At 44.0% G+C, this 25,159-nt stretch overlaps 1 protein-coding gene across 18 annotated transcripts in view; it reads right to left on the bottom strand.

Moving 5' to 3' along the window:
• Positions 1–25,159, bottom strand: part of CACNB2 (calcium voltage-gated channel auxiliary subunit beta 2) — a 510,382-nt gene that overhangs the window by 101,987 nt on the left and 383,236 nt on the right.

The raw sequence follows: 25,159 nt of genomic DNA, 5'->3' as shown, positions 1-25,159 counted from the left end.
TTGTAAAAAGATTTGTTAAATACAGCCAGGACTGTGGTGTAGCAGGTAAAGCCACTGCCTGCAGTGCGGCATCCCATATGGGTGCCAGTTCAAGTCCCAGATGCTCCACTTCGAATCCAGCTCTCTGCTATGGCCTGGGAAAGCAGTAGAAGATGGCTCAAGGCCTTGGGCCCCTGCACCCACATAGGAGACCTGGAAGAAGCTCCTGGCTCTTGACTTCAGATCAGTCCACTTGTGGCCATTGTGGCCACTGCGGCCATCTTGGGAGTGAACCAGCAGATGGAAGCCCTCTCTCTTTCTGCCTCTGCCTCTCTGTAACTTTGCCTTTAAAATAAATAAATCCATCTTTTAAAAATACATTAAATTTTAAAAATTTTAAAATCTGTTAAATACACAGGAAATTCAATCAATTCAGTAACTTGCTGAAGGGCACAACAGTTAAAATCAGTGGTAAAATCCAGATCTTAACCCAGGTTTCTCTCTCTCTCTCTCAAGATTTATTTGAAAGGCAGAGTTGTGTGGTGGAGAAATGGAGGGAGGGAGACAGGGAGAAAGGCAGAGAGACAGAAACAGAGACATATTTCCATCCACTGGTTCATTCCCCAAATGGCTGCCAAGGGTCAGGCTGGGCCAGGCCAAAGCCAGGAGCCAGGAACTCCATCCAGGTCTCCCCAGTGGGTAGCAGGGGCCTAAGTACTTGGGCCATCTTCTGTTGCCTCCCTAGGTGCATTGGCAGGCAGCTGGCTGGGAAGTGGAGCAGCCAGGACAGGAACTGGCACTGATGCAGGATGCCAGTGTTGCAAGCAGCTACTCAACCCGCTGTGCCAGCATTCTAACCTCTTCTCTTTTCACTTCACTTTCTCACTGAAAGTACGGCTTCTACATAAATGGAGGAAAAATTATGCAAAACCACAGTCACAATCCTCTGAGAAGGTGTCTGCCTCTTACGGTTGAATTGTGTCCCTCATAATTCCTATGCTGAAGTCCTAGCTCACAGGGCCTCAGAATGTGACCTGATTTGGGGACTGGGCCTGTAGAGAGGCAATCAAGTTAAAGTGAGGTCTTTAAGGAGGAAGTGTGGGTGCAGAGACACACTGAGGGGAAGACGACGGGAAACGGTGGCCATCTGCAAGCCAGGGAGGCCTGGAGCAGATCCGTCCCTCATGGTGCCCGGCACGAACCAAGTCCACTGGGAGCTTGAGTCTGGAGGTTTCCAGCCTCCCGAACTGTGGGACCATAAATTCCTGTTGTGTATGCCACCAGTCTGTGGCCTTCTGTGAGGGCAGCCCAGCAAACTAAGACAGCCAAACCATGGAGCACACACTGGGTGGCTTAAACAACAGGGACTGGAAGGCTACGGGTCCCAGGTCAAGATGTAGCAGGTTTGGTTTCTTCTGACGCCTCTCCCCTAGGCTTGCACACAGCCAGCCCGTGGCCACCCATGATTGGCCCGGGTGTGCACACAGCTGCTCCCTGTGTCCTGATCTCTTCTTTCAGAAGGACACCAGCCACACTGGATTACCACCCCTCCCTGACACTACTTTAACTATATTACCGCCTTGGAGGCCCCATCTCCACACACTGCCAGATTCTGAGGCTAGGAATCCAACACGTGGATTTCGGGAGGCCATGATCCAGCCAATACCATGGCTCTGGGGGCCTGAAGCTTGTGAGAGAGAAATATGAGTCATCCTCCAGCCGGGTCCACTTTGCCGAAAGATCTGTGAGCAGAATGTTAAGTAACTGAGCCGCTAAGCAATCTAAAATATTTTTCTGTTAAATAGTGCTTTGGTGGAGAAGGTTAAATTTTGTGTGGGTTTTACAAAATCAGGCATGCTTTCACAGGAGGGCTGTTTCAGCAGGCCCCCTCCATCTGCACACCCTGGCCCCAGAGCGCGGGGGCTGCTCCTCCTCTGCTCTCTGCACGTCACACGGGTAGGTGTGAGGAGTGCCACAGTGAAAGGATGCTACCTGAGTCTGTTCAGGCTGCTGTAACAAAATGCCATACGATGGGTGGCTTATAAACAACAGACGTGTATCCTTACAGGTGTGGAGGCTGGGAAGCTGGGGATCGGGGTGCCGGCAGATCGGGAGCCTGTTGAAGGTCCTCTTCCCAGTCTGCCAATGACTCTCTTCTCTCAGCATCTTCCCATGATGTTTCTGTGCCCACGTATTTGCCTATTCTCCGCACGGGGGAGCTCTGTGGGGCCTCTTTTACGAGGGCACTGATCCCATCCATGAGAGCTCTACCCTCATGATCTCACCCCTCCCCAAAGGCTCTGAGCCCCAGGTACCACAGTCAGCGGCTAAGATGTCAACACAGAAAGTCAGAGAGGGAGTGTGGGGGAGGGGCGCAAGCACTGAGATCACGGCAGATGGGACGGGCTGGGAGTGGGAGGGACGGGAAGGAGCTGTTTTCTAGGATCTGGTCTCATGAAGTGCAGACAGGAGCTGAATCGTCTGGTCGGCTGCCTGCGCGCAGAGGGGGAGCAGAGCCATGTTTTCTAGTACCATACTCAATGGTCCTGGGAGCCTAGGGAGATCCTCTCTGGCGAACACTACCAACACCCTTTAAGATGACCTCGTGACTTGGGTCACATCTTCCTGTTAAGCTGCCCCCAAGGAACAGAACCCCAGCAGCAGCAGCAGCTGAGAGGCACAATGTGCTACCCCTCCCCTGGGGCTCCTGCTGGCCCTGCAACAACTCCCCTGCCTGTGGGAAGCCTTAGTGCTCACCTAGGCAACCTGACAAGGAGCCCATAGTCACCGACTGCACTGATCACCCAGAGATGACTTCTTCCTTGTGTTGGGACACAAGGATGTCTGTTAACTGGCCAGTAATTGTTCAGAATCCTGGATTCACTCTAAGTCCACTCATTGTTACGGGCTCAGGCACCATGTTGGGAATATAAACACCAACAAATATCCTATAGCCTTCAACAGTTTATCATTAGTAAAATGCAAGCTAAAGTAAAAAAAGACAAGGAAAAGAACTGAGATCTGTTGGGTCCAGAAGCTCTTTAAGAGCCTCCATTACACTTATTTCTCAAAGACGCGTTATGTGAGATTACTGTATGAACCAGAAAACTGAGTGTCAGATTACTGTACACGAGCCAACAGGCAGAGCTAGTTTCAAACCAGGGATGTAACTTTTGCTACCTCATCTCGTCTGTTTATATCCACCTCATTCACAAGACTGGCTTTCCAATCTCGGTAAATGGTAGAAGGAATGATGAGAACAGCTTCAAAGTACTTAGAAAAATAAAAACAGAAATATTAGCTTGATTATGCATACATACAATGTACAGGTATGTTAAAGCATCATGTCCATTATAAACATACACAGTCTTCATCTGCCAATTATATCTCAACGCTGGCGAACAAAAAAAGAAATTTTGCAATAATTAAAAAAGGGGCCAGTGTTGTGTAGCCTATAACGCAGGCATCTCACATGGCACCAGTTCAAGTCCCAGCTGCTCTACCTCCAATCCAGCTCCTGGCTAATAGCCTTGGAAAAGCAGTCAAAGATGGCCCAGGTGCTTGGGCTCCTGAACCTATGTGGCAACTCCAGAAGCACCTCTGGGCTCCTGGCTTCAGCTGGCCCAGCCTGGCCATTGTGGACATTTGGTGAGTGAACCAGCACATGGAAGATCTCTCTCTCTTTTTCTGTCTCACTTCTTCTCTCTGTAAACATGTCTTTCAAATAAATAAAAAATAAATCTTTTTTAAAAATTGGCCTTATATTAAAAAAAAAATAGCAGAGTCACCAGGAGCCAGCAAATATTGATGGAAAACAAATCTCATCAAACAAGCCTTATTCCCTTTTTGGATGGTTATTACACTGGATTGAGGACTGAAGTAATTCAGGACTACCTGTTGGATCTACTTTGCTGTATCCACACTTGTTCCCTCCCACGCCCCCTTTCCTGAGCTGTGACACCCAAGTCCCGGGTGCTGCTCCTAGCCTGTGTTGCAGAATCTTTGCCTTTATAGTTCCTCCCGCTGTGGTACTGTCTTCCCAGTACCCACATCCACACACTCTCATGCCATTCAGATCTGCTCAAGTCACCCCTGTAAAGAAGCCATTCCTGATCACTCTCTAGCTCATCGGCCTCCCATGCCATGTAAGGAGGTAGCACAAGGCACCACCTGTGACACAGAGGTGGTAATTTCCCAGACGATCTCTCACTGTCTTGATTTCGGGCTTCCCAGGCTCCAGAACTGTGAGCAATCCATTTCTGTTGTGTACAAATACTCAGACTAAGGTATTTTGTTACAGCAGCAGGAAAGCACTCAGATTTATTTTTAGCCCTTTCTGCTGCATCACCTTGTTATGTGTAGGTATGTGTGTGTGTGTGTGTGTGTGTGTGTGTGTGTACTGCCCCCAACTAAATCCCAAGCCTCCTGAGGATGGGGTCTATGTCTTGTTTACTGCACACCTGGTGGCTGGGGTAGTGCTGGCCCACAGTGGGCAAAGAGAGTTAAGACCCCAACCCTCTACCTCCTTGAATTTTATTTCTGTGAACCCATGTGTACATAAGTTAATAAAATTGTATGCCTTTTCTCTTATTAATCTATCTTGTTAGTTTAATCCCCAGGCCTCCAGTCACTCAACAGAAGAGGGTAGACAAAAATCTTTCCTCACTAACAACCTTAACATTACAATCCATCCATGTGCCTTCCTAAGTCTACACTTCCTATGCAGTGCTTGGCCAAATCACAATCAAGCATCTTATCTGATGTGTGTTCTACTTTGTAAGAGCTTTACTTATAGCACATTTAGACAGGAGGAAAGCAGGTGAGGATACATAAAAATATGTCACATGAGGATGCAGGGATGTTTTAGAAGAAGTCTCAAGAGGAAAAAGGTGATCACATACTCTCTAAGCCCAGAGAATGGAACTGGGATGAAAAAACACTGCTGTTTGAACAAGGCACACTCTCGTTCTGCCCAGAGCTGTGGGAAGAGGACACAGGCTTCTACCCAAGAGGAGGAGAAATGGCCTTTCTAGAGGGATGGGCACATGAGAGCAGATGGACAGCTGGCTGGCATCACCACTGGTAGCACAGAGCAGCAACAAGCGGAACACAGGTGGTGTGGGACTCTGTAGCTGCAGCTACCATTTTCAAGCCATGGGGCCGTGACTGCCAACTGATGACCTGGAGCATCGGCTGTGTCATTACTAAAGCCAGGGGTACTGAGTCAGTGACTGGCCAACCCAGTTCCTCAGAGCCCAAGGATCAGAACAAACAGCCTAGGGGTGCCCAAGTGGTGATTGGAGATGCCACTCAGAACTATCCCCTTGAATCAACAAGTACCACTGCGTTAACCGTTTCAAAACCTGAGGCTTGATCAATTCAGTTTGGAGAGGGAAGAAATTACTATGTTAGTACTACACTAATAAGAAGAGTTCAAAAATCCATCACAGTGGATACACATGCACCCTTCATTCCTGTAATCCTCTATTATTTCATCATTAACCAGCTAATAGTTTTGAAACTTAAGTAATTAAAATCTGAAAATAAAACTTAAAATAATTAAATCAGCTTTTTACTCTTTATAGCTTAATCCAAATATATTGGCAGAAAAGTCAGTTTTAATAAGCGTCTGTGTTCCTTCTAAATCAATCAGATGTTCAAAAAGAGTCACAATGCTCAAAATGATAGGGCAGAGCAAACTGTTTTCAAAGTAGGATTGGTTTGATGTCAACAGATACCAAGGCAATTCTAAAATAATGAGGCCTAAGTCTAAGCACACAAACCTTGAGACTTCATAGGCACATAGAATGCACACATTCTACACTTCCAAGGTATGTATAGGGGAGGGAAGTAGAACAGGAAGGAGGGAGAGTGATGATGACAATTTATATCTTCTTTAAGCTACACATAAGGATTTTGGAGAAGATTACAGGCTAATTCCTTTTTTTTTTTAATATAAAGATTTATTTATTTGAAAGAGTTACAGAGAGCGAAGGAGAGACTCAGCGGTTGGTTGTCCATCCACTGGTTCACTCTCCAGATGCCTGCAATGGCTGGGGCTGTGCCAGGCCAAAATCAGGAGCCAGGAGCTTCATACAGGTCTTCCACATGGATGCAGGGGCCCAAACACTTGTACCATTTTCAGCTGCTTTCCCAGGGAGCTGGATCTGAAGTAGAGCAGCCAGGACATGAAACAGTGCCCATATGGGATGCCATGGTCTCATCTGGCAGCTTTTCCACTTAGTCATAGTGCCAGCCCCGTGAAGACCAATTTCTAAAGGTAACTCTTTACAGTTCAAAGTCTTACAAGACTGGGGAGAACAAAGTATTCTAACTGTGACTTGTGTTACTGAGACACTGTCCCTTAAAGAAACCACTAAGGGTTGTGAATATAATTCTAATATGTAACTGAGTGGGGGAACGATCATAAAAATACAGTATTTGGGCCAGCGCCGCGGCTCAACAGGCTAATCCTCCGCCTAGCGGCGCCAGCACACCAGGTTCTAGTCCCGGTCGGGGCGCCAGATTCTGTCCCGGTTGCCCCTCTTCCAGGCCAGCTCTCTGCTGTGGCCAGGGAGTGCAGTGGAGGATGGCCCAAGTCCTTGGGCCCTGCACCCCATGGGAGACTAGGAGAAGCACCTGGCTCCTGGCTTCGGATCAGCGCAGTGCGCTGGCCACAGCGCGCTGGCCGCAGCGGCCATTGGAGGGTGAACCAATGGCAAAGGAAGACCTTCCTCTCTGTCTCTCTCACTGTGCACTCTGCCTGTCAAAAAAAAAAAAAAAATACAGTACTTGATTCCTATTTATTCACCTGAAAAGAAACACATACATTTGTGTTTAATGTGTGAACCAAATGGATTAAGAAGACAGTCTCTATTGTTATTTATACTGGGGTCTGGTCAGATACCTATATATGGATGTCTCCTTTATCTGAGATGTTACAACACTTTAAACAACCACACAGCAAATATTGGCCTGTTCACCTTCTCTATGCATTCACATTTGCCTGAGGGTAGAACGAATCTGCTTTCCTGATGCCTACATTTCTCAAGAGTACCTAAAAACCCATTTTGCCTGTTCCAATAGAACACACACACTCGATTTAAATCAAGAATGAAATAGGAAATTGTCAACTTAAAATACGCATTGCCTCTTAAAATCTATGATATGAAAATCAAGAGCTGACCAAATATTTTCCATTTGATTAAAAGTTTTACATACAAGTAACATACTGTTCTCCAAACACAGTCAAAACAGGGACATTAACTGAGGCAAAACTGGTGTGTGCTCGTCTGATAGAGAAAGGAAATGAGTAAGCCCTAAAGATCTTTTTGATGACCCCATCGTATCTCCTTCCTGAGGACATGTTTCAATGACAGGAGTATTATTTATCTTTTCAAAAAATAATTTAGGAAATGGAGCTCTAATTTTAAGTCTCATAAAAAGAAAATGTTTTAATAATCCAAAATGTCAAGTTACTAAGATTTTTCCTCAAGTCTGAAACTAGCCAAAGTTCAAACAATACTACAGACACTTTCTTTGAAATAAGCTTTAAAACTTTAAGTATGACAATATACATATCTGTTACCCAATCCTTCCCTCTTGCTCCTCCTGACTCCTCCATGTTTCAGTATCTTGAATGTGTAATGGTCTCACAGGTAGCTGCATTACTGAAAACCAAATGGTAGGCACTGCGGTTCACTTAGGGCATCCACACCCCATGTCAGACTGAGGGTTTCAGACCTTATTCTGCTTCCAATGCAGCTCCCTGCTAATCCATCCTGGGAGGCAGGAGATGATCACTCAAGTGCTTGGGCCCCTGCCACCCATGTGGAATCCAGATGGAGTTCCTGGCTCCCAATTGTTGGAAATGTATACACGTTCTCTCTCTCTCTCTCTCTCTCTCTCTCACGCTCCCTCCCTCCCTTCCTTCCTCCCTCTCTTTGCCTTTCAAGTAGATGGACAATAAACATTTAGGGCCCAGCACTGCAGCATTGCAGCTTAAAGCCCTGGCCCGCAGTGCTGGCATCCCATATGGGTGCTGGTTCAAGTCCTGGCTGCTCCACTTCTGATCCAACTCTCTGCTATAGCCTGGGAAAGCAGTAAAAGACTACCCAAATCCTTGGGCCCCTGCACCCACGTGGGAGACCGGAAGAAGCACCAGGCTCCTGGCTTCAGATCAGCCTAGCTCTGCCCGTTGTGGCCATCTGGGGAGTGAACCAGCAGATGGAAGACAGACTTCTCTCTGTGCCTCTGCCTCTCTGTGACTCTGTTTTCCAAATAAACAAATCTTTAAAAACAAAACCTCTAAAAATAAGTAAATTATTTAAAAAATAAATTATATTCTGGTGCCTATCTCACATATCAATACAATGATAAAAATATATAAATTTTTAAAGACATTTCAAAAATCTCTAGGAAATTCATTGGCTTTGAATTTTTAAAGCAACAGAGAATACAGCCAAAATAAAATTTTAGTACTTCTGAGATAAAAAAAAAATAGATGACAGGGGCTGGCATTGTCGTGCAGCAGGTTAAGCCACCATCTATAATGCTGGGATCCCATATGAGCACCAGTTCAAGTCCTTGTTGCTTTGCTTCCAACCTAACTCCCTGTTAATACTCCTGGGAAAGCAGTCAAAGATGGCTTGACTGTTTGGGTCCCTACATTCACATGGGAAATCTGGATAGAGTTCTGGGCTTCTGGCTTTAGCCTGGCCATTTGGGGAGTGAAGCAGCAGGTGGAAGACTGATTCATATTAATTCTCATTCTCTCTCTCTCTTTCCCTCTCCCTCTCTCCCTATACTCTGCCCTTCTTAAATAAATAAATAAATCTTAAATATATAAATAAATGTTAACAACAAAAAAAGATGATCAATGTCATCCCCCCTCCCTTTTTAAAAGATTTTATTCATTTATTTGAGAGAGAGAGTTAGAGAGAGAGAGAGGGAGAGACAGAGAATCTTCCATCTGCTGGTTCACTCCCCAAATGGCCGCAACAGCTGGGCTGGGTCAGGATGGAGCTGAGGCGATGTGAAGCCAGGAGCCAGGAGCTAGGAGCTTCTTCTGGGTTTCCCACGTGGGTGCAGGGGCCGGCACTTGGGCCATCTTCTACTGTTTTCCCAGGCCATAGCACAGAGCTGGATCAGAAGAGCAGCAGCCTGGACACAAACCAGCAGCCACATGGGATGCCAGTGCTGCAGGCAGAGGCTTATTAGCTCACTACACCACAGCTCAGGCCCCTCATCCTCATTTTATTATTACCCAAGCATCTGTTCCCTTTGGACTTCATAATGTGTTGATTTTTTAAATTGTTTTACCTTAATATATAGTAACTAAGATAATACTATTACACACTAGACAATATATTCACATATCTAAAACACAAACATATTTTTGAGAACCTGTCAGGTACAAGGCCGTGTGCCAGTGCTGCAGATACAGCAAGATCACCACAACAGGGTGTTTCACCCGGGGGACCAGCCTGCTCCTAAGTGTAGGATTTGTTTAGGAAGTTCACTGGACCAGTGACCACAGACAGCTATTTCTCATTTTGTGAAGTGAGGTTATTTGATAGCCCACCATTTCTACAACTTTGCTTTCAGCAGAAGCTCTGGGAGGGATTCAGCATCACATTCTGCATCCTGCCCTCTTGTTTACTGTGCTGTGGCTGCCTGAAGCCAAGCAGCTTGTTTGAGTGGTCCAGGTTTACCGGAGCGGTAACGACACGTAAGAATTTCTATAAGCTGATGATAATTGCACTGCTAAAGTAAAGCAAATTGGCACCAGCAAAGACAGTATACACACTGGATATAATGAGCTGATGGGTCTGTGAGTGATGTTTAGGGTTCATTACTATATTTCTTTTGAAAAAAAAAAAAACTTTAACAAGTATATAAATACCTATAGCTATAAATGAGTTATGGCAAGCATTTTATTCTAATGAAAAGTGTTGCCTTTAGTCTATTTTACTTAATTGCTCCAAGCTTCTTGGAACACAACAGTTGTGTTAAAGCAGGTTGTATACAGTATTCATATCCGTTTTCATAAGAACTGTAGTAGAGTTGATCATGAAGCCTTTCCGTTTATGTTGAGCCTTCCCTGAAACGCACATGGCTTATTTTATACCATTTTAAAAGATCATTTGTCCACCAACTTGAATGAAATGATTTGAGGGTAGGTTCTAATTTGGAGTGGGAATAAAAGATTTCCCCTTGATCTGATTATAAAGATTTATTTAACATAAATTTATAGTACCTGTACTGAGCTTCAATTCAACTGTATTTATGGCTCAGTCAATAAAACCAAAACCACCTGAAATAGTTCCAGAAGGAAGTGATTTCATACAGGGAATTAGAGATTTGCAAAAACTGAAGTGACTAAAAATTAAACTCGGGGAGAGCTGCCAGTTACCCAGTTTGCAAGCAAGAAGTCACTGAAAATCACCACTGACAATTGCAGCTACCTGCAGTACGAGGTGGCTGATTCCTACGACCCAACCTAGAAAAGCATTTCTCCCACTTCAGGGTCTCATGACCACTTTAAATTCTTAAAATGAACATCCCAGAGAGCTTCTGTTTAAATAGGCTATTGCATTATAATTTAAAACATAAAAATTTAAATACGAGAATATTCAAGCACACATTCTCTTAGCCATCAGACTGACAGTCATCCAGGTGGTGTTGCTTGTGTTATCATAATGAATATAGATAGACAAATAATATCTTCATATTGTTATGAAAATAGTTTTGGCCTTGTGGAATCCTCCTAAAGGGTTTCAGGGTACTTCTAGAGATTTCTGGAATACCCTTTAAAAACAAGTGCATCGGCCGGCCACGGCTCACCAGGCTAACCCTCTGCCTGCGGTGCCGGCACCCCGGGTTCTAGTCCTGGTCGGGGTGCTGGGTTCTGTCCTGGTTGCTTCTCTTCCAGGCCAGCTCTCTGCTGTGGCCCAGGAAGGCAGTGGAGGATGGCCCAAGTGCTTGGGCCCTGCACCCCATGGGAGACCAGGAGGAAGCACCTGGCTCCTGGCTTCAGATCGGCGCAGCACGCCGGCCGTAGTGGCCATTTGGGGAGTGAACCTATGGAAAGGAAGACCTTTCTCCCTGTCTCTCACTGTCTAACTCTGCCTGTCAAATCTTATTTTGGAATATTCATATTATTTTGGAATATTCATGTGGTAAACTTGACTTAAAATGTTTAAATTGATAAATAAAAATAAATAAAAAACAAGAAAACAAAACCAACAAAACACACACACACACAAACACACACACAAAACAAGTGCATCCAGCTCCTCACTTCAGCTTCCTACTAATGGAGACTGGAAGGCAGCAGGTGACCATGGCTCAAATAATTGGGTTCCTGCCACTCATGTGGAAGACCTGGATTGAGTTTCGAGCTCCTTGTATTGGCCTTGGTCCCAACCCTAGCTGCTGGGGTGACTTGTGGAACAACCTGGGGAACAGAAGCCCTTTATGTATCTGTCAAACAAACAACAACAACAAAAGAACTTATGAATAAAAATGATTAAGCCTTCTATCACAAATATTTTAAAAGAAAAGTTGTAAGATAATATATTGAAATCCTAAGGTACAATAAAAGAATAAACCACAAATAGGAGATTAATTTAAATTTTATGGTCATTAGTCTAGCAATAGAAAAACTTTTTTAAGTAGAGATGTTTAGAAACTTCTGTTTAATTTCAAATTTGAACACAATCTCTAAAGACATTTTAAGTATACTTTGCTAAAGCAGCAATATTGGCAGGAAAATCTTAACTTGAACCTTCTAGAATAATTTGTTCACAGTGAACAAAGAAGAGAACAACAGCAAAAAGTCAAGAAAAATAAGTCAACCAATCAAAACGTTGCAACTTCTTGTCTATTAATCATTACCACATTTCTCTTTCCTGTCTCCAACCAATTAAAAAAAAACTTAGAAAAGGATTTATGGGCTAAAATTAGACCTTGAAAATATATGTGTGGATTGATTTTCTTTGACTGCATATGGCTTTATAATCAGAAGTTCTGTTGCTTGCAAAACATACTTGGTAATTTTTAAACCCTAAGGCACCTGAAAAAATAATCAAAGATTCTTATACATACAAAATATTACTTTATTAGGTTCCCAGTCCATGTAGATGCCAAAATCAAGTGAGCTCATACAAGTGAGCAAAAATATATCCTGTTTATTTTTTCCATCTGCAGTTAGAAAGAGAATATGAAAAAATAAATGTTCAGAAATAAAAATTTGCCAGAGATTACCACATATGCTTGAATATAAGATAAAGCTTGTTTTCCTCTAAAAATCATTCTTCAAGAGAGAGAGTCACCTTGTATCTGAACCCTCCAAGATCATCACAAGAAGCACATTCTCAGTTATTTTATTTCAAACAATGCATTGCTTGCAAAAGGTAAACCGTGAAGGATGCAAATCTTATTTTGGAATATTCATATTACTTTGGAATATTCATGTGGTAAACTTGACTTAAAATGTTTAAATCGAGATTTAACGTTTATTTCTGGAAATATGACCTCATCATGACAAGAGCCTCAAGTGATTACTGACGTCATAAATAAGAGTGTCAATGGTTAAATCAACAACGGGAGTCACTGTACACCTACTCCCCATGTAGGATCTCTGTCCTTAATGTGTTGTACTATGAGAATTAACGGTAAAACTGGTCTTCAAACAATTCTTTATACTTTGTGTGTCTGTGTGGGTGCAAACTGTTGAAATCTTTACTTAGTATATACTAAGTTGATCTTCTGTATATAAAGATAATTAAAAATGAATCATAATGAAGAATGGGATGGGAGAGGGAGTAGGAGATGGGGTGGTTTGCAGGTGGGATGGTGGTTATGGAGGGAAAAACAGCTCTAATCCAAAAGTTGTACTTTCAAAATTTATATTTATTAAATAAAAGTTTTATAAAAAAAGATTCTATTGAATAAACCAATTGAAGTTTACAAAAAAAGAAATATGACCTCACAATTGTAAATACTGGATGCTATGATAAACTCTAGGATTCAAAAAAAGTATTATTTTCAACAAGTTGGACGAATTTCCTCTGAAAGGGGATTAGATGATTTATTATATCTTCTAATGTCCACAAGACTGGGGGAACGTTTGCAATTTTTTTAAATATGAAATATGAGTAAGAGTTTGGAAAGAGGGATATTTCTAAAATTGGTATAAATTTATATAATGTGGCATTTAAATAATTTGCCTGTAAGTTTTAAGTTGACATTTCTATCAGGACAAGTAATATTACATTGGTCTACTACACTGAAGGTTTATTTTTTTATGTACAAAGATACTTCAGAAAGTTGGTAGAAAAATAGAATTAGAAGATGAGTTGGGTCTAGGTTGTGGTACAGTGGGTTAAACCGTCACTTGCAATACATGTATCCAATATTAGAGCACCACTTTGAGTACAAGCTGCTCTGCTTCTGATCTAGCTTCCTGCTAATGTGCCTGGAAAAGCAGTGGAAGATGGCTCAAGTGCTTGGCCCCCTGCCCTCCACATGGGAAACTGAGATGGAGGTTCATCCTGGTGCAGCCCTGCCTGCTGTGGCCATCTGGAGAGTGAACCAGCAGATGAACGACCTCTCTCTCCTCTTCTTTATCTCCCCCCATCACTCTGCCTTTCAAACAAATAATTAAATTTTTAAAAAATATATTAGCTTATTTTTGGTGGAAAAAAATCTTGAAGTGCCTAGGTGTCTCAAAATACACATTTTCCATGAACTTTTGGAAGACCCTGATGTAACACTCCCCACTGTGGGTAGTTTCTCTAAGCACTGGGATGTCAGTAAAGATTCTATTTTGCAATGCTGCCACTGTCAACACAGAGCCTCCAAAGGAAGAAAACAGGGCTACTGAGCCCACAGAGCAGGAGTGGGGGGCATCTGGCTTGTGGACTGTCGAAAGCCCACGAAATCATGTGGTCTGGCTCTGCCACGGCAACCACCACAGGTGGGACTCAAAATTCAATAAATCTGTAGCAGGCTGATATTTAAGTTAACAATTTTATAAGGCCCACAAATGTTGTTATAAATACTCAAATGGAGGCCGACGCCGCGGCTCACTAGGCTAATCCTCCGCCTTGCGGCACCGGCACACCGGGTTCTAGTCCCGGTCGGGGCGCCGGATTCTGTCCCGGTTGCCCCTCTTCCAGGCCAGCTCTCTGCTGTGGCCAGGGAGTGCAGTGGAGGATGGCCCAAGTGCTTGGGCCCTGCACCCCATGGGAGACCAGGAGAAGCACCTGGCTCCTGCCTTTGGATAGGCACAGTGCGCCAGCTGCAGCACTCCGGCCGCGGCGGCCATTGGAGGGTGAACCAACGGCAAAGGAAGACCTTTGTCTCTGTCTCTCTCTCTCTCACTGTCCACTCTGCCTGTCAAAAATAAATAAATAAATAAATACTCAAATGGTCCCTGGCAGAAATGGTTCCCCACCCCTGTAATATCGATAGTTATGACACCATTAGGTGACTGGAATTTCTCAGCTCCATTATAATCTATGGGACCACTATCAAAAATAGACAGTCTGTCATTGAATTAAACATTATATGTGATACATGACTTTGAGGGTAAAATAGATAGAGGATCACACCAAAATTTATATGAAATAATTTAAAACAAAGCTCCAATAATGTACCTCTCAATTTTGGCAATGTGGTTGGCTTGACACTTGGACAAGCATTCCAGTGAAGAATAGCTAACCATGCTGAATTAACTGACTCATTAATTTACTTTTCAACTTCTGAGACACAAGGGTTGAGAATTTTCCAGATTCAGGAGGCACAAGAATCCAAAGCCAACCAAAAAAGAAATAGGCACCTTGACAGATCAGTGAGGCTGCAGGACATCAAAGACACAGAGAAGACCTCAAAGAGTCAGGAAGGAAAGCAAACTGAAAAGCCCCACAGTCTCCACGTGGCTGCACATGAGATATTTTTATGCCTTATACCTGTGCTCTGAGTATTCCACTTTCTTCACTAAATATACCAAAAATGACAAACATCAAACTTCACATAGACCCAGAATTCAGGACATTTGTTTGTGGCAGACACACAATGTGAATTTTATATATAGACTTCAATTCTACTTGACAGCTACCCTAATTTCTTTATAATTTCATCTTTATGTAACAGAACAGCTCCTCAGAAACAGGGCTGGGGTGGACCTCTGCCTGTTAGGCAGGAATAGAGCTGTGCACAGGGGCAGTTCTCTCCCCTGGCAGAGATCAACTCTGTTCAAATGTGGGCCTACTGTGTCTCCCATGCACCCGAGTGCTGGGCTGGGGGACACTGGTAGACTGCATCCTACCAGATGCCTGGTAAGACTTCTGTCACCCCCACGAAAAGTTACTCAGGAACTATCTGTCACTAAAGGACACACTTGGCAACCCAGAGTCACGCTCCATATCACTCACAACCTCGGGGACAGAGGGTGACACAGTTAACCATCCTGATTTCACTCCCAGGCTACGAGCAGTGTGGAGGTTAAGACATGATCGCATCAAACAGGGAAGACAAGAAAAGGTGGGAAAATGTCATTACAGCTGAAAACTTGGGTTTGCACCCATACATTCCCATCACACAGATTATGTCATTCATTCGGATAGGCCTCTGGAGAGGAATTCAACTGGGAGCATAAACAGGACAACTCACAAGCAAAGCTGCTCAAGTTTGATTTGCTTGCCCAGAGAACCAACCACTCAGTATGGTATGGGAAGGGCTGTAAGAGAAGCCTGGACACGTTTCTGGGGTGGGGAAGATGACAAGTGAGGAGAAAAACAGAGCATGCTAGACCAGAGCACACAGCTGCTGAGGGACAGGCCACCTCTCAAGGGGCTCTCAAACCCCTGGGCAGGCAAAGTCCTAAAGTCCTGCCATTGCAAACTTTGCTATTTCACTTAGTTTTCCACAAAACCAGAACACTGGGAAAGGCTTCTATGTAATGCAGGGCAAAAGCATTGTCAAGCATCAGATAGCCTTACCCTTCTGTAACCTACAGGCAGGATTCTTTCTACACAGGGAACCGATGTCCTAGTTACCTACATTGGACAGATAATCAAGACCAAAATAAACCAGAATAAATAAGGAGATTACATTTTATAAGAGTTAACACAAGACAGATCAACTGAGAAGCTCAGAGACTAATAAACCAAATAGGTAGGCAGCCAAGCCAAACCACAGCAGAGATTAGCATCTACTCTCTGCTAAACTGAAAAGGCTCTTCCAGTTTGTTCACTTTCATACAGATGACTGAAAACTCTTAAAACACTCAAATCGGTAATCACTGACAACTGTTTAAAACAGAACACACTTAATAGCCATAGCACAAGAAAGTATTTAGAGAACTGTATATTTGCCCAACCTCTGATTCCACACTAGACTAAACATTATAGCTAAAACCCAAACTGTAAAAATTTATGTGGTAATCTTTCAGTAACTAAGAGCAAAGGAAAAGTCTCTACAGGCATAGGACCATGTCTAATAGCTCTTCAAACACCAGCCTCTCTAAGTGGAGGAAGGCAGGGACTATTTCCCAGAGGTTCTTTTCTTATATACATTTAATTTTTAAAAAAAAACACTTACTCATTTACTTGAAAGGCAGAGAGAGAGAGAGAGAGGGAGGGAGGGAGGGAGAGAGACAGAGAGCTCTTCCATCTGCTGGTTCACTCCCGAAATGGCCACAATGGCCAGAGCTGGGCTAATCCAAAGCCAGGAATCAGGAGCTATATCTGGGTCTCCCATGTGGGTACAGGGGCCCAAGCACTTGTGCCATCTTTTGCTGCTTTCCCAGGTGTATTAGCGGGAAGCTAGACAGCAAGTGGAGCAGCCGGGACTTGAATCAGTGCTCATGTGGGATGCCGGTGCTATGCTGCAGCTCTGGCCCTGTGAGATGTCCTTATACTTTGAGGATACACATGTTAGTTCCAGAAGGCTGGGATGACCTTGAAAGTAGGAGCCATGCTGTGTGGATGGACAGTGACTACTTCTCTAGGGAAGTCCCATGTTTTATGATATACTCAAAGGCATTCATGATCCAGAAAAGCTAACCAACGTTTTAAAAAGAATCCTTCAAGAAAGGGTGCCATGGTGGCGATATTACAATTAACATATTTCAGCCAAGGAAACAGTGTCATATTTCAGAAAAATATAAAAAAATATTTCAAGGGATAATATGAAAAAGGATCTGTGGTATTTTTTTCCTCTTGGACCAGAGTTAAGAAGGGTTGATGGGCTTTAGTAATACTGATATATTTTACATAAATATGAAGTTTTAGGAGAAATACCACTCAAACTCTCTTATTAAGAAGCATTTCATGTTTTTATGTATTTTTCAATTATTTAGTTAAAAGGCAGAGAACGAGCTAGTGAGCCAGAGACACAGACACGGTTGAGAGAGACCTTACATCTACTGTTTCACTGCCCTAAATACTCACAACAGCCTGGGCTAGGCCAGGCTTAAGCCAGGAGCCATGAACTCAACCTGGGTCTCCCATATGGGTGGCAGGAACCTAAGTATGTGGGTCATCGCTTGCTGCCTCTCAGGGTATGCATCAGCAGGAAGCTGAAATCTAAAGTGGAGCTGGAACTGGAAGCAGGCATGCCGATATGGGAGGCAGGCATTCCAAGAGGAGTGCCAAATGCTCGCTCTTAATCTCATAGTTTACCAAGACATTTACTGAAAGTATAATATTAAAAACAAATGGTTCATATTTGGTCACTGTTGGTTCCTAGGATACTTAAGAGAAATTTTTTTTTTTTTTTTTGACAGGCAGAGTGGATAGTGAGAGAGAGACAGGGAGAAAGGTCTTCCTTTGCCGTTGGTTCACCCTCCAATGGCCACTGCGGCCGGCGTGCTGAGGCTGGCACACCGCGCTGATCCGAAGCCAGGAGCCAGGTACTTATCCTGGTCTCCCATGGGGTGCAGGGCCCAAGTACTTGGGCCATCCTCCACTGCACTCCCGGGCCACAGAAGAGAGCTGGCCTGGAAGAGGGGCAGCCGGGACAGAATCCGGCGCCCCGACCGGGACTAGAACCCGGTGTGCTGGCGCCGCAAGGCGGAGGATTAGCCTAGTGAGCTGCGGCGCCGGCCAAGGAGAAATTTAAAGTATCATTCTTAAGTATAAACATGCTATGTTTTAAAACAAAAAATTCTTTTCCTAGAATGCAAATCCTTATAGATAAGGTCAAACTCAGATGGCATGTCAAACTAAATTCTATACAGAGAACAGTTAGAATACTTGTAAAAAATTAGCAGACTATAACGGCTAATTTTATGATTGAATCTGACTGTACCATGGGGTGCCTGGACAGCCCATGATTTCTGGGTGTGTTTTAGATGAGATTACCATGGGAACTGATGGACTCAAAGATCATTGGAAGATGGTTCAAGTCCTTGGGCCGCTGACCCAGCTTGGGAGTCCAAGGAGTTCCTGGCCCCTGGCTTCGGATCAGCCCAGCTCCAGCCATTGCAGCCACTTGGGGAGTGACCTAGCGAATGGAAGACCTCTCTTTCTGTAGCTCTGCCTTTCAAATAAACAAATAAATGTTTTTTAAAATGTGAGTAAAAAATACCTCAGTGTGGTTATTTTAGGGTAAATTGAAGACTAAGTGAGGTGTAAAACAGAATTAGAAGTTACAAGTAACTGGGCCCTTCAATTAGTAATCATCCTGTTGACCTTAGCCACATTGCTGGCTGGCAAAGGTTCTGCCCACAGAGGACATTCACAGGCCAGTGGAGGCATCTGTAATGCAAACTGGCCTCCTCAAGTGAACCCGTCCCACCCCGTGGGATGGAGCCACGCTCTCGGCATTTGGCTCCCAGTGCTGCTAGTCTAACACCTACCACTCGGTGACATGCATTTCTGGCATCACCATCATGTTAAGGGTGAAACCACACAGAACAGCTTTGATCGCCTCTCCTCTAACTCCTAACTCGGTGCAGACGTGTGCTAATTTGAATAAATTCTACCTTACCACAGTTTCAACATGTGTAACTTATCTGCTGGTAGAACAAAAGCTCAGAAGATGAGGGAGAGTGAAAGAGCTAGACATATATATATAGAGAGAGATTTTTAAGCTCTGTAGCAAGGTCTTTATGTCGTTTCTTGTTCATATTTGGCTGTGTGTTTATAGCTGTTTACAAAGATACGACAAAGATATTCGGTTACAGCTCTTTAAAAGAAAAAAAATAAAGGCTTGAACCACAAAGTTTATAATAATCCTTCCCCAAGCCACTTACGGTTTAGAAACAGCCAGAAGTCTGTATTATGCTAACAATTCTTATAAGGTTCTTAACCAAGAGTTTCAGATGTGGGTAAATGTGAATCCTCTAGAACTTCCATTAATAAAAACCAAGAGTCTGCTAAGAGTATCATGTTCTTTTATAAGCAGGTGTGTTTTTTTTTCCCCCACTCATAAGAAGCTTAAAATTTACTCATTCATAGACTGCCAAAAAAAAAAAAAAACCAGAATGATAAAGAAACAAAGAACAATCTACAATTTTATATCCCAAATATTCAGGTGTTGAGCCTATGAGAAAAGTGAGGAAGCAGCCAGTTCCTTGAAAACCGAGGCAGGGATCTGTAGCAGTGCGACCCAGTACAGTGCACGTCTTCACTCCCCAGGGCTTGCGTGCTGGTGGCAGCCTGCAAGCCAATGCAGTCTGAGTTGCCGTGGCCAGAGTGAGTGCCAGCCTACCTGATTCAGCTCGGCAGGCACACAGTGCCAAGCCCTGAATAGAGGCGAGTACAGCTAACAAGCTAATGATAATATGAAATAGCATTTGGTGACTGCAAAAGGAGTCTTCATAAAGTTCAGTGAGGGCCGGTGCTTCACCTAGCTGTTTAAGACATCAGTTAAGAAACCCGCAGCCCCAATCACAGTGCCTGGGTTCAAGTCCCGGATCCTGACTTCAGTTTCCAGCTAATGCAGTGGTGATAGCTCAATTACTTGGACTCCTGTCACTCACTCCGAAGACCTGGATTGAGTTCCTGGCTCCCAGCTTCAGTCTCATCCTGGATGTAGGCAAGTGAACCAGCAGATGGGACCCTGCCTCTCTCTCTATCTGTCCCTCTGCCTCTCAAATATTTTAAATGAAATGTAAAAAAGTTCATGGTATATGTGCATTATTAAAAATAAACTATGAATGGATTTCAAATTGCTTTACACCAAAATAGACATATCTTTAAATTTTATTTTCCATGAACCTTTTGAAGTACCTTCATATATCACTAAAGAGAACAAAGACACTGGTATCTTAATGCTAAATACAGACCCCCATGTTAGACACTGGACTCCTTTGACAGTAGTTACTGAGAGTTCCAGTTGCCTATGCCTATCACAGCGGGCCTAGGGCAGAGGAAGGTGGTTCCAGGAACCTTGTGCTTTGTATGGAGGAGCTTGTTCAGGTATCACTAGAGCCACAAGAAGCTGGGGTTAATGTTCTATCACATACAGCAAAATCAAACCTCACAGGTAATTTTCAGAAGGTCAAGTAGTCAGTCCACGGCAGAGGTGGAATCTGCATCCATGTGTCCCTGAGGTAAGCGAGACCACATGACCCACAACAACACCTAAAACATTCCCTATATGGCCCTTTGCAGAAAAAAAATGCTGATCCCTGGACTAATGCTTCAAGCTCCGGAGGACAGAGGTAACAGCAATAGAAACAGAAAATGCAGAGAAGAAGGGTTTGCAAGAAAAGATAGAGAGCCACGTTTCAGATGGGCGGCAGAACTGCGAGAGATGCCATGAGGGGAAAGGCCTGAGAGACGGACATCAGGGAGAGAGGTCAGAACCAAAGGCACAGACCTCCTGTGCTGGCTTCGGCACTGAGAAACGTGAGATAGTGAAGGCAAACCAGGCAGTGGTTTAGAACCCACCATGCAGGTGGAAGTCTGTATCCCAAGGAAGCTTGCTCAGAAGTCTCAGCGTATGAAACAACTGGAGAGAGAGCTGCTCTGGCTGTATCCCAGTGGGATGAAGAACCACAGCCTGCAGGGGACTCCTCTGCCCCGGCAGCAGCGCCTGAGGAATCCACAGATCCCTTGGGGCTCTGCAGAGTTCCGTGTTAAAGCTAATGGCGTGCCTAAGGCACTAAATGCCAGATGGTGGAGGTATGAGCCTCTGCTGGATGTTCCACATTTCAGTGGGGGAACTGAAAGCTAAAGCAGAAGAGACTGGGCAGGAGCAACCAGACGGATGCAGAAGTAGCACTGCACTGCTTGGGGGCTCTGTGTTGTAGTCAGCACCTGTATGACAAACTTGACAAGGTTGTGGCTTGCAGAGAAGTCAGGGGAAAGTTGGGAGAATGAGTCAGTGGAACCAGTGACGGGAAAGTCAGCAGATACCATCAGTAAAGAGAGACAGAAATTAGTTTCAAAGCATTAAATAGTCAGGGGGTGGGAAGAAGGAAGGAAAGAGCCCAGAGTCTGGGGAAACAAGGTTTTCGGCAGAAGGAAGGGGCAAGCAGAGGGTGGAAGGGATGGTGGAGGTGTTTATCCTAAAAGGCAAGGAGACACGTGTTGTTTCAAAGAGGCAGGAAGGGGCAGGAGGAGCCTAGCACATGGTTTGTACAGAGTGGCTGTACCTGAACACACCTGCTGGGTATTTCTTCTTCCACACTGACCCTGGAATCAGCCCTGTGATTTGCTGTTGGCAAAAGTGACACAAGAGGAGGAAAGACACGACTACAGATTGTTGGAGCTGGTTCTCTTCCGATGGAACCCTGAGGCCAGCCTGGGTAGGAACCCTAACCAGCCTGTTGGAGGAGGAGTGCCAACAAGGAGAACAAAGTGCCCAAGCTGGCAGCTGCCAGCCCATCAATCAGACACACGAGGTCATCCCCGATGGCCCAGTCCCTGCTGCTCTGCCAGCAGACCAAGAATGCATGGGAAGAAAGAGGAACCTAAAAAAAATGGCGACTTTAAGCCACTAAGCTAAAATTGGTGTGTTCCGCAGCAAACATCAAAGAACTTTCCTCATTTCTCACATAGAGAATAAGGGAGGATTTTGCCAATGTGATAGGCATTGGTGCTATATATACACAGTATAATCATGACAGGTCAAAACTATTTCAACTACTAAAAAGATATAAAGCTTTGCTTTTCTTTACATCTTGTAAACTGACTAGAATGAACAGTGATCAGCCATCACGTTTTGGTGTTACTGTGGTCATTACTATTACTGTCAATTTCACCTGAGGTGAGTGGAAGCGTGGCAGTACCAGCGTATGTGACCGTGCCTACCCAGTCACAGATGTGAGTCAGAGCAGAAGCCTAACACAGGTCCAGGAGATGGCCACACACCTTGGATTCTTTATGGGTAGAAATAAGCAATCTAAGCTAATATTTATTTGAAGACTAAAGGTATCCAAGCTGCTAGCAATTAGCCAGTTATTTACCTAACATATTTATCCAGTTTTCTAGCTCTTGGACATTAAGAGATTTCAACCTTAAATGGGTAGATTAGAAAATAAATTGAGAAAAACTAAGAAAATATAGAGAGATCGTAGAGAAAAATGATTACAGAGGAGATTTCTAATCACACATCTGACAAACCAGAAAACCAGGAAAAAGAGGAAAAAACAAGGGAAAAAATTATCAAAGAAAAAAAAAAGGATTTCCAGAACTGAAGGTAGGAGAAGCCAAGCACAATAAACGTTCCATCAAAATGTCAAATCATGAAAGGAAGAATAACTCTCCAAATATCACAGAGAATGCTGAAAATAAAAATCACACTCAGAAGACCATTAGCAATTATGCCAGCAGTACTGGAAGCTAGGAGACCACAAAGTAATAACTTTACAAATTAGAAGGAAAAATTTTTTTTCTCCCTCCTTTTTGTTGAGATGTGAGGAGACAGAGACAGAAAGAGAAAGAAAGAATACAAATACTAGCTCTCTCATTGTGGATTCCCTTCCTAAGTACCTGCACTGCCGGGGCAGAGCTGAGGTTGGAGCCAGGAGCCAGGGATGCAATCCAGGTTTCCCACATGAGTGACAGGAACCCAAGTCCCTGAGTCATCGGTACTACCTCTCTGGGTCTCCATTGGCAGGAAGCTGGAGGCAGGTATCAAACCCAGGCACTCTGATGGGAAGTAGAGGCATTTTAACCACTAGGCTAAACACCCATTCCTGTTTTCCATTTGTGAATACTATACCCAGCTAAACTACTAATATATCTATAAATTTAAAACTTTTTATTATTTGAGAGGCAGAGAGACAGAAAGAGGGAAGGAGCACAGGGGGGAGGAGAAGAGGAAAGAGGGAGATGAGAAAGGGAGAGAGGGAGCTAGAGACAGACTCCATCTGTGGGTCACTCCCCAGATGCCTGAAACAGCCATCATCGAGCTGGGCTGGGCTATATCCAGGAGCCAGGAACTCAATCCAGGTCTCTCACATGGGTGGCAAGAACCCAAGTACTTCAGCCATTACCACTGCTTCCCAGGGTCTGCAGTAAGGAGGCAGGGCTGGTAATCAAACCCAGGTACTGTGATGGGAGAAATGGGTATCTTAACTGGTGTCTGAACCATGAGGCTAAATGCTCACCTCTAAACTATGGAGTAAATATATATTTTCAAGCTAACATGATAAAAAACATTTAGCCTTTCTCTGGAAGGGTCTACATTTTCTTATGACAAGACTTTATATACAGAGTGCTCCCAGGGCCTAGGGGGCAGGCACTTCCCCATTCTCCACTCCACACTTTCTACACCAAGGGCTTAACATCATCTGTCTACCTGTGAGTTAAATCACTGGCTCCTCAGGAAGGTTTCCTGTGCCTGCCAGCAGGATACAGTCTTTGTCTCCAGATGCTCACAGACCTCTCTATTCTCCAAGAGTACTTCTGGCCTACCTTTTATTACCATGGCTTTCCTCTTTAACAAACAACAGAAGCTGAGTCAGGCCAAACACATGCCTGGTTTGTCTTTGTGGCTGTGGCCTTGCAATCCCACCTATACACCCACAGTGCCCAGTATGATTTAACACAATGATGAAAGAACAATGGACTCAGAATTGAAGGTTAATCCATTCAACCAACAGGTATGCCCTGAATCTACTTGATCTCTACTCCAAACCCAAACATGCATAGATTTCCCAACTCGGAGTCTCTGTCTCCAGGGCAGAAGGCATCATTTCTGAAGAGTAAGGGATAGAAGAAGAAAATTTTCTGTCAGTTAAAAGAAGATGATCATATGAGCCAGCAACTTCACTCCTAGGGTTGTGTGTACGTGTGTGTGTGGGTGTGTGTGTGTGTAGAAAATACAGACTCGTGTAAAAACTTTTGCATGAATGTTCCTAACAGTATTATTCACAATACCTGAAAGAGAAACCCAAATGTCCACCAATTGATAAATCATGTGGTCTATATGGGGGGTTTCCAGAAAGTTCATGGAAAAATGTGTACTGTGCACGGGTTTAACAAAGTTTCCGTAACAAAACAAACATCTTTTCAAAAATTTTTACGTATTTTTGAAAAGCAGATAGACAAAGGGAGAGAGAGAGAGAGGGAGAGAAGGAGAGAGATCAATCTCCCATTTACTGGTTCATTTTTCCAAAGTGGCCGCAACAACTGAGGCTGAGCCTGGCTTAAGCCAGGAGTCAGAAACTCAAGCTGGGTCTCCCACATGGGTGGCAGGGACTCAAATACCTGAGCCATCAGCACTGCCTCCCAGACATTAGCAGGAAGCTGGAATCAAGAGCAGAGACAGGACTCGAACTCAGGCACTCTGATAGGGTACGGTGGGTGTCCCAAGGAGAGTCGTAACAGCTATTCAAAATGCCCATACCTGAACTAACTGTTTTGAAGTACCCTTGTACACATAATGGAATATCACTTGATAATATGAAGAATGGCATATACTACAGCAGAGGTGAACACTGAAAGCATTATGCAAGAGAACGTAGCCTGTCACACACACACAAAAAAAACTACCCACTGTAAGAGTCCATTTATATGCAATATCCAGAACAGACAAATCTACAGGGACAGAAAGTTGAATAGTGATTTTCCAGGTTAAGGTATTTGAGGAGAATGCGGAATGACTGCTAATGGGCTTGGGATTTCTTTTCAGGGCAATCAAACTGTTCTAAGAATGATTATAGTGATGGTTGTACAACTCTCAATGTACTAAAAGCCACTGAACTACAAATTCA

This window comes from Oryctolagus cuniculus, chromosome 13 (genome assembly GCF_964237555.1).
Source record: "Oryctolagus cuniculus chromosome 13, mOryCun1.1, whole genome shotgun sequence".
NCBI lineage: Eukaryota > Metazoa > Chordata > Mammalia > Lagomorpha > Leporidae > Oryctolagus > Oryctolagus cuniculus.
The sequence above is the reverse complement of the archived record's forward strand: the minus strand, read 5'-3'. Positions and strand labels throughout refer to the sequence as shown.